Source organism: Podarcis liolepis, assembly GCF_965112155.1.
Source record: "Podarcis liolepis genome assembly, chromosome: 1".
Lineage (NCBI taxonomy): Eukaryota > Metazoa > Chordata > Lepidosauria > Squamata > Lacertidae > Podarcis > Podarcis liolepis.
Genome location: NC_139554.1, coordinates 131690781 through 131701707, shown reverse-complemented (window position 1 = coordinate 131701707; position 10927 = coordinate 131690781). Strand labels below are relative to the sequence as shown.

The 10927-nt window shown below is 44.9% G+C and overlaps 1 protein-coding gene across 1 annotated transcript in view; it reads left to right on the top strand.

Annotated features, from left to right (window-relative positions):
* Window positions 1-6258: 6258 nt before the first annotated feature.
* ABI2 (abl interactor 2) overlaps window positions 6259-10927 on the top strand; it is a 72503-nt gene continuing 67834 nt past the window's right edge. The window contains exon 1 of the mRNA XM_083473585.1: window positions 6259-6382. The gene's annotated coding sequence lies outside the window, so the exon portion shown is untranslated. The remainder of the gene's footprint in view (window positions 6383-10927) is intronic.

Below are 10927 nucleotides of genomic sequence, written 5' to 3'. Positions count from 1 at the left end.
TAATAATAATTTATTTATACCCCAGCCACTCTGGGCAGCTTCCCAAAAAAATATTAAAATACTGTAATACATCAAACATTAAAAGCTTCCCTAAACAGGGCTGCCTTCAGATGTCTTCTAAAAGTCTGGTAGTTGTTGTTCTCTTTGACATCTGGTGGGAAGGTGTTCCACAGGGAGGGTGCCACTACTGAGAAGGCCCTCTGCCTGGTTCCCTGTAACTTGGCTTCTCACAGTGAGGGAATCGCCAGAACGATGGGGGTGGAGACTTTCCTTCAGATATACTGGACCAAGGCCGTTTAGGGCTTTAAAGGTCAGCACCAACACTTTGAATTGTGCTCGGAAACGTACTGGGAGCCAATGTAGATCTTTCAAGAATGGAAGATTTGAGACTGGGTGATAGTTGGTCCCGGCCCTGCTCCCACGGTGGAGTCTACCTCTTCCCGAATCTGAGTGACTTTATCTGCAAAGTATCACATTCTGAAATAGGAATATGACTTTTGCTATTGCAAAAACTGGTTGGGACAAGTCCTTCATGATGTGACTCACTCCAGTTTGCTCATGTGGGCAGAGAATTTAGATCATACAAGTGGCTGATGGAAATTGGTGAGAAATAGCGGCTGCTTTCTGTAGAGGAGGAGGAGGAAAGTTCCTGTTGCTGGCATCTTGTAAAAAGGAACGCTGATAAATTCAAGGAGCTCTGTTACCATTTTAGAATAGAAGAGGTTTTGTTGTAAGAACAGCAAGCGAGGAAGACTGGCAACTGCAGAATTTATAAATTGCATGAATATCCCTAATGCATCTCTTCAAGTTGGTACACTGGCGTTGTGCAGGGTTTTGTTTTGCTCTGTTGTGATACTGTTCCCCTAAATAAGCTCTTTGTCTGCTAAGCGTCTACCTGGGTAACGGTTCCAAATTAGCGTCTGTTCTCCTGTGCTGAGAGGAGCTAGCGAGTGCCTCAATTAATCTTTTGTTTAAAAACGCTGTTAAGTACTGACAAGTAACAGGCTGGTATAAAATAAATAAATAGCCCTTTGAGATTGTGCAAACACTGCAGGTCAGCTAATATAATTAGAGTTCAAATTCCAAGGGAGCTATTCTAAGTTACTCCCCATTCAACAAAGCTGTACACTTGGCGACTCCTTACAAAAGCAATTATTATATGCAAGCGTTTAGAAATCTCTCTGGTGCGAGCTGCAGAATTTGGATCTCTGATGTAGGGTCGGGGAGGCTCTGCAGAGCTGAAAGAGAGAAAAGTTTCTAGTCCTCATGATTATAAAGGAGGAGTGTGCTTGTTGTTTTGTTTATCCAACCAACCAACCCTGAAAAGTGTAGGTTTGTTTGTTTGTTTGTTTGTTTGTTTATGATTTTCATTTTTATACATTTCAATAATTTTACAATCATTTTAACATTCCGAAACTCGACTTCCTTCCCCCTCTTTCTGCGGTTCCTTAAATTTTTTTTTTTGTATTTTCTGCATATTCCGAATTAACTTAATTGACTCATTTATTCATCTACTTTAAATATATATTCTTATCAAACTGTGCTTAGGTTTCGTATCCATGAATGACAAACCATCGCCCTACTTCCCCAAGATCTTGGCAAGACCAAAAATTAAAAATTAAAAATAAAATATAAAATAAAAATACTCTGAAGAAGAAAGACCTAATCACATTTGCAGCCAGAGCAAAACATGCAATTCACACAGATTCACCTTTGGTTTGGAAACAGACAATAGTTTATAATAGAAGCATTGTCATCTGTGGAGCATGCGGTGGTTTTATTTGTGCTGCACTTCGTCCCTGGTAAAATTGCCTTCCCACATTCCCCTCAGGGACAATAAATAGAAGCTAAGGCAAAGTAGGTAGCTGGACTTCCAACTCCTGCCAGCCAGCTGGTAAGGGACAGCGAGGGATTAGGTGCCCAATCTGAGCAACAATACTACCTTGTGTACCGTATTTTTTGCTCTATAAGACTCATTTTTTCCCTCCTAAAAAGTAAGGGGAAATGTGTGTGTGTCTTATGGGGCGAATGTAGGCTGCGCAGCTATCCCAGAAGCCAGAACAGCAAGAGGGATTGCTGCTTTCACTGCGCAGCGATTCCTCTTGCTGTTCTGGCTTCTGGGATTCAGAATTTCTTCTTCTTCTTGTTTTCCTCCTCCCGAAACTAGGCGTGTCTTGTGGTCTGGTGCGTCTTATAGAGCGAAAAATATGGTACTCATTCCACCTTTAGTACTCTGCAAAACATTGATCTGGCATGCATTTTATGCTGCACAATATTGTTTTCTCCGGGTTGCAGAACTGACATGCCTCCGTCTTAGCATGTCGTTCTGGTATGCCCACGTTCTTGTGTTAGTAAGAGACTAGAAATGAGAAGAAGCAGGAACTAAAGACTTCAAAGGGGATTTAAATTAAACCAAGAACCGAGTTAAAGGAGGCTGAAGCTGATTAGGAATGAGTCACAGGTACCTGGAAAGTAATGCAAATAATTAAGGTCTCCATTATAGGATTCTCCTGGGTGAAGGCAATTGCGGAAGGGGAAGGGAGTGAGTAGACTTCAGTGGGGGTTCCTGGAGTGATTTTCCAAGTTTAGGAAAAAAACCAACGTTATTTGGTGGTAAAGATTCTTGGGACTTGAACAGTGTGCTCTGCAGAACAGTTCCCTAAGCATTCAGCCACAACAAGCAGGCTGATCATTGCCATTTGCTGCCCTCCTAAGCTGTAGTCTGGGACGCAGGTGGTGCTGTGGGTTAAACCATGGAGCCTAGGACTTGCCGATCAGAAGGTTGGCGGTTCGAATCCCCGTGATGGGGTGAGCTCCTGTTGCCCGGTCCCTGCTCCTGCCAACCTAGCAGTTGGAAAGCACGTCAAAGTGCAAGTAGATAAATAGGTACCGCTCCGGCGGGAAGGTAAACGCCGTTTCCGTGCGCTGAAGCGGCTTGGTCATGCTGGCCACATGACCAGGAAGCTGTACGCCAGCTCCCTCAGCCAATAATAATAATAATAATAATAATAATAATAATAATAATAATAATATCTTTATTGTCATTGCCCCCTCTCGGGGACAACGAAATTACTTGGCTGCTCCATCCACCCAGGTAGGGCACTCCACACAAAATCAAAACAACTATAAAAACACTAATTAAAAACAATACAATATAAAACAGCAAGGAAGATTAGATGACTTTCAAAGTCCAGGCTTCCCATTCAGGGCTGAGATCGCTCTGGGGAAGAAGCTGTTCTTAAGACGGCTCGTTCTTGTCTTCATCGTCCTGTATCTCCATCCTGACGGCAGGAGCTCGAAGAGACAGTGACCAGGATGCGATGGATCTTTTACTATGTCCAGTGCCTTCCTATGGCACCTTGTGGCATAGATCTGCTCTAAGGTGGAGAGTGGGCAGCCAACAATGCTCTCTGCTGCCTTAACAACTCTGCACAACCCCAACCTGTCCCGGGTAGTACAGCTTCCGTACCACACACATAAGCCATAAGTGAGCTCGCTCTCAATGGCACAGTGATAGAAGGCAAGCAGCAGTTTCTGCGGAAGATGGTTTTTCCTTAGAATTCTCAAAAAGTACAGTCTCTGCTGCGCCTTCTTCACAAGCTGGAGTGTTGACACTCCAGGACAGATCCTCTTGTAATTCAATGCCCAAAAATCTGAACGTTGTTACCCTCTCCACACAGACCCCATCAATCAAAAGTGGCTGGACATTGCTCTTCTGTCTTCTGAAGTCCACCACAAGCTCCTTTGTCTTCCTTGTATTTATGAGCAAGTTGTTAGCTCTGCACCACTCTGTCAGCCGCTCCACCTCATCTCTATAGTCCGTTTCACCCTCCCTTTCAGAGATGAGCCCAATCACGGTTGTGTCATCTGCAAATTTGACAACCCTATTACTAGGGTGAGCAGCGACACAATCGTACGTGTAGAGAATATAAAGGAGCGGACTGAGTACGCATCCCTGTGGTGTTCCTGTGTTAGTCCTAAGCATACTAGAGGTATAAGGGCCCAACCGAACCCTCTGGGGGCGGTCTGACAAAAAGTCCAATATCCACCCACAAAGTGATAACGGAAGCCCCAGATCTTCCAGTTTAGACATCAGACGTTGTGGTAGAATGGTGTTAAATGCCGAGCTGAAATCTAAAAAAAGCAGTCTGGCATAACCCCCCCCCCCCCCCGCTGCTCCAAATGTGCAAGAACGGCATGGAGGGCAATCGCCACAGCGTCCTCTGTCGATCTTTTCGTTTTATAAGCAAATTGGAATGTGTCCAGTCCCTCTGGAAGGCAGGCAATGACATAATTTCGTACCAGCTTTTCAAAGCACTTCATGATTATAGGTGTGAGTGCTACTGGACGAAAGTCATTCAGATCTTCCGGGTTAGATTTTTTTGCTATTGGAACGATGGTAGAGGACTTTAGGCAGGATGGAACAATAGCCTGGGCTAGGGATCGATTTAAGATCCCAGTGAAAACTCCTGCTAGTTGATCTGCACAGTCTCTCAATACCCTTCCAGCTACCCCATCTGGCCCTGTGGCCTTCCTTGGGTTGATTCCCTTCAACACCTTCCTCATCTCTTCTTTTTCCATTAAAGTGAGATGAGCACCACAACCCCAGAGTTGGTCACGACTGGACCTAATAGTCAGGGGTCCCTTTACCTTTACCTTAAGCTGTAGACTTAGTCCGAGAAAGCAGGAAGAGCCCTCATTGAAGGGGTATAACATAGAGAGTTGATGTTTTGTGCTCCTCCCCTGCACAGCTCACAACTTCTTGTTTTAGTCATTCCCCTTTTTGTTAGTGGGATGGCTTGGCCAGCAGAGGGTTTCGCCGGTCTATCTGTCATGGCAGTATATCTGGAGTTCCACCAGTATTGTGAATCCTATTGCCTCAGCCAGAAGATCTTGAGTATAGCATTGCACACCCAAACTAGACAGCATCTTAAAAAGCAGAGACATCACCTTGCCAACAAAGGTCCGTATAGTTAAAGCTATGGTTTTCCCAGTAGTGATGTATGGAAGTGAAAGCTGGACCATAAAGAAGGCTGATCGCCAAAGAATTGATGCTTTTGAATTCTGGTGCTGGAGGAGACTCTTGAGAGTCCTGTGGACTGCAAGAAGATCAAACTGATCCATTCTGAAGGAAATCAGCCCTGAGTGCTCACTGGAAGGACAGATCCTGAAGCTGAGGCTCCAATACTTTGGCCACCTCATGAGAAGAGAAGACTCCCTGGAAAAGACCCTGATGCTGGGAAAGATTGAGGGCACAAGGAGAAGGGGATGACAGAGGACGAGATGGTTGGACAGTGTTCTTGAAGCTACCAGCATGAGTTTGACCAAACTGCAGGAGGCAGTAGATAACAGGAGTGCCTGGCGTGCTCTGGTCCATGAGGTCACAAAGAGTTGGACACAACTAAACAACTAAACAACAACAACAAAGCATGTAGACCCAAACCAGTACATTGTCTATATTGGGTGTGGGGATGAGGACCTACAATGGGAGCTGAAGTTCAGGAATGTCTGAAGAACCACAGGTTCTCCACCCCTGATCCAGAGGTATTAATAATTATGATAAATAATCACATGTCGCTTGAAACACCCAGCGGAGAGGAACCGCAGCCTGGCCACACTGATTTTCAGCTGAGACCCCAATGCAGTGAATTATCATTTCACATACTGATCAGAAAAAACCACAGACAGCTGTATGGAACATTGCGCTTGTCTAGCAGCCAAGACCGATGTCAGCTTTTGTCATGTGAGCATGTCCTAAGGGTCTAGCTTTTGCAAGACACCATCTGCTAAAGTGACTTCCGATCTCTGTTCTCCGTCCAGACCTCTCCGAGCTGCCGTTTCTGCCAGGCCTTAGCAGACCCCTCTGCTCTTGCTAAAGAACTGTGTGGCAGCAACGTCGACAGCTCTAAAGTTGGGCTGCCTTATGGAAAAAGAGTGAAACGTATCACATGGGAGGAGGAGGGCAGCGGCTTTCTCTCCGATGACTCATCATCCAAATGTTTTCATGCTTCCAATGTCAAAGTCAGATGACAATAACGGGAGACGGAGTTCGCGTGCTGTCACCATGCTTTTTGATTTGCAGGCAGGAGAAGAAAAAGCACAGCTCGCGAAACGCAAAGGAATCTGAGCAGTCACTGTTATGACTGAGGCACTGTATATATGCACAGCCTAGTAAAAGAGGAGTCAATAAAAAATTCATGGACGTACTGTTGCCAAAGAGATCGCTTTCCTAAACAGGGTATTTTTGAAAAGACCAAGAGATGGCAAGAGATACGGTTAAGGTTGCACGGGCATTGGGCAGACTTTGTAATTCTGTATGCTGATTATCAAACAATGAAGAAATGAACCTGTGCTGCCAATTCTCGTAGTAGACCAGTACGAAGTAAGTAAGTTAGATTCTGGAAAAAAAATATTTATTCTCAAAGTCAATCATGTGGATGTTAGCCACAGATGGGGCAAGGGCTGCACCCATGGCTACGACCTTAATTTGGACATAAAAATCATTCTTGTATCGGAAGAAATTGTTTTCAAAAACAATGTCCAATAGTTGAATTAAGAAATGATATAGTGGAACTTGTATTTGCCTGGATCGCAATAGTTTTTCAATTGTCCCTCTTGTATGAGTTTTCTGTTTGTGGCTTCTGTAGTAGATCGTGTATCTTGTTCTCTCAATTTTTGGATTATTAATATAAGATTTAGAATGGTTTGGTAGTGGTTTGGTAGTGTTTTGTGCGCCACTTATGTGCTGCTTACTTCTTACTGGATTATCAAATAATGGCATTTGTCATCCTATAGACCAAGGATACTGTGAAACTAGACCACAAATCCCATCTCCCCTGATCACTGGTTTATGGGCGTTGGGAGTCCAGAGGGCCATAGGCGCCCCATCCCTTCTTTGAAACGGAAACAGGTAGCCTGGATAACTTCAGCATTAATTCCTTCCCACTCTGATTAGATCTCCTTCACAAGTACTCTCATTTCCAGGTCAGCACCTTCTGCCTTTACCTCCGGGAGACATCCACTGCTTTCGCCCAACGCTGCCTGGTTGTTAAGCTCCAGGTTCTACCCAGCTATTTTTTCTAGGCAAGTAGCAAAAGCTGAATTGCAATATGCAGCTGCCTAAAAAGTGGTTATGTCATTGCTGGCAACCACAGACAGCTTTATCGTTTCGCAGAGAGTTGGCCAAAAGCCACGCAAGGTTGAAGCGCCACGCTTAGTGGCAAGGAGGTGAAGATGCTCAGCTGATTTCACTAGAAATGCGCTGTTATAATCACGAGGGCCTATTATTCACTTACATCAGGTTGAATGTGCCTTTCAATTATTCTAACACGGAAACACTCCTGAATTGATGCCCTCATAGCTAATACAGTGCCGCAAAAGCAATCTCATCAGAACCTTCCCTGGGGTGCAGTTCTGGGGTGAATTCTCCTTCTCTGGCTGCACTCAAACAATGCCAGTGTGTTTATGCAACCATACCATCAGGGTTCGGAAGTCAGGAACGAGTGAAGCAGAATCTGCCTAAGGAGAGGCTCTGTTATCTCCTATGGGAAGGACCCTGCCAAATCTTTGCCATTAAAGACCGTGGATATCACCTAAGATCCTGTTATTGTTGTTTAGTCATTTAGTCGTGTCCGACTCTTTGTGACCCCATGGACCAGAGCATGCCAGGCACTCCTGTCTTCCACTGCCTCCTGCAATTTGGTCAAACTTATGCTGGTCAAACTTATGCTGGTCCTCTGTTGTCCCCTTCTCCTTGTGCCCTCCATCTTTCCCAACATCAGGGTCTTTTCCAGGGAGTCTTCTCTTCTCATGTGGTGGCCAAAGTATTGGAGCCTCAGCTTCAAGATCTGTCCTTCCAGTGAGAACTCAGGGCTGATTTCCTTCAGAATGGATAGGTTTGATCTTCTTGCAGTCCATGGGACTCTGAAGAGTCTCCTCCAGCACCATAATTCAAAAGCACCAATTCTTCGGCGATCAGCCTTCTTTATGGTCCAGCTCTCACCTCCATACATCACTACTGGGAAAACCATAGCTTTAACTATACGGACCTTTGTTGGCAAAGTGATGTCTCTGCTTTTTAAGATGCTGTCTAGGTTTGTCATTGCTTTCCCAGCAACTAAAATTACTGGCTAAAAATTCATTTTAATACAGACCCAGAAAGCTTACTACTGTAACTTCTTTATTGAGAGATATACATGGTTTTCTGATATTACCCTGAAACTCAGGCAAATAGGGATTGCAATCCTTCTTCTATTGGATGACTCACAAATCTTCTCTCTCATCAAGCAGGGGCTGCTAGATCATGAAATCCAAAAACTCTACCCCCCCCCCAGCCTTTTGTATGTTCATCTGCTTAGTTAGGATTGCAGCCCCACCATGGAGCCTAATTACTTTTATAATTTAGAAACTCCATCGCATCGCAGAGATTTTATGCTAGCTCGTCTAAATGCACCCCCCCCTCATCTGTATTGTTCGGAAGGTTTAAAAAAATCCCCACCCAGAACAGATTCTGTTCCTGTAATAAGAAAACACCAGATACAATACATCACATAATTTTGGATTGTTCTCTTCTCCACTCCCATTGCAGAGATCTCCTATTGACTCCCTTACAGCTCAAAACATTGATTTGCAAAGAGTCTGTAATCCAGTATTCGTTGAGGGATGATACTTCCAAAACTACCAAGATTATTTCAGGGTACTTAGCCGAGATATTTAAAGCTAAATCTGAAGTTGACTGATTTATTCAATGGTGGTTATATGGTCTTTCATATATTGCATGGATGACTTTGTATGATTTTATGATTTTACTGATGTATCTAGCCTTTATTGGCATAAGTTAAAAGTTACAACTAAAAATTTAAAGCATTCTATTGTGACCAAAGAGGGACGTGGTGGCACTGTGGGTTAAACCACAGAGCCTAGGACTTGCTGATCAGAAGGTCGGCGGTTCGAATCCCCGCGACGGGGTGAGCTCCCGTTGCTTGGTCCCAGCTCCTGCCAACCTAGCAGTTCGAAAGCGCGTCAAAGTGCAAGTAGATAAATAGGTACCGCTCCAGCGGGAAGGTAAACGGCATTTCCATGCACTGCTCTGGTTCTCCAGAAGTGGCTTAGTCATGCTGGCCACATGACCCAGAAGCTGTACGCTGGCTCCCTCGGCCAGTAAAGCGAGATGAGCGCTGCAACCCCAGAGTCGGTCACGACTGGACCTAATGGTCAGGGGTCCCTTTACCTTTACCTTTATTGTGACCAAAGCTCCAGCTTCAAACATATATACCCCAAAGTGGACTGCCAACAAATCCCATTAATCACACATTAATCTGTTTGGAGCAGGGTGGTCCAATTTTTCATACCAAATGGGACACAAGAGTACTTTGACACGGAACCTGTGGGTCACACACTGCCTTGTTGTGTGGGGTGGGGAGGCAAGGCCAAAATTTGATGCCTCCCCCAGCCCTCGCACTGCCTTCCCAAAGCTGACAAAGCGAGGCACTGGGCTTTGGAAAGGAGGTGCAAAGCTCTGGCACGGTCTGAGAACCTTCCCACCTTCTTCCCAAAGCTGGGAAATGGCTAATTCAGGGGTCTGCAACCTTTAAGACAAAAAGAGCCACTTGGACCCGTTTCCGAAGGAAAAAAAAACTGGGATCCGCAAAACTCGTCATTATAAACATAACTTTTTTGTCACTTTTTTTAAATTATCTCTTTGTTTGACCCCTCAGAATTACTCCTCCTCATAGCAATGAACGTTAAATTAACAAGTTACCTTTTTGTGTGTGTGTTCTTCACTCCCCTTCAAAACAGTGACCAGCGTACATGCCCCCTTTCAATGCAGTGACCAGCGTACATGCCCCTTACAATGTAGCGGGCGGGCGGGAAGGTGACGTCAGGACGGTGCGTGACTAATGCACGCACCGCCCCCATGCAATGTCACAGCCAGTACAACGCCCGCCACAGTGGGGAGTGTCGGGGCGCACAATGCTCTCCTCGCTAGTATCTGCCCCGGAGCCGCGGCAAGGGTGTAAAAGAGCCACATGTGGCTCCGGAGCCACGGGTTGCAGACCCCTGGGCTAATTAGACTTTGGGAAGGAGGTTGGAGGGCTCTAGGACCCTGCCAGAGCCCCCATGTCTCCTTCCCAAAGCCCAGTGCCTATAGGAAGGCAGTTTGAGGGCTGCAGGGAATGGGAGCATCAATTGTTGCCAGGGGCCAGAAAAAATATCCTGAGGGCCGACTGTCCTGGCCTAGTATCACTTCCTCCTTATGATGATAGGAGCATCTTTAGGGGAGGGATTTCATAAAAACAAAGGGCCATTTTCCCAGTTGTTTAAGAGTGATTTTTAACACCATTTAAAAACTAATCCCTGTGTCAGATCCTCATTAGCCGCTGCTGTGAAATCACTAAGGCTTTTGCTCTTCAAGCCTTTGGGATTGTCTGCCTGTCCCATATCTCATGTGTTATGAGGTCATGCTGTTGGAAGAAAAAAACCCACCCTTTTGCTTGTCTTCTAGTGAGTCTTCTTGTCAGCATCCTCTTTGGAAGAGAAAAGCTTTTTATTTTTCTCCATAGGAGATAAATACATTGTCTTGGGCAGAAAGAACCAGTGAGTCATGGTTGTACCTAAAGAGGCAGCCTCTAGAATCCTTTCAGTCTACGAAAAATGGATGGAGTTCCTGTAAAAATATGCTTCGTACTTCAGAGGACATCGTCAAATTGGTTCACAGAGGGAAGCTCAAAATGAACCTTTTAAATCTATTGTGTTTTCTCTCTCTCTCTGCACACACACTCACAGAATATACATATGACTAATATTATCCGAATCAGCCATTGATAAATATCTTGGTTTCTAGTGGCTCTTACTAGGGCTATTTTAAAATCATCCTCCCTGATCATTTTGTTGTTGTTTAGTCATTTAGTCGTGTCCGACTCTTCGT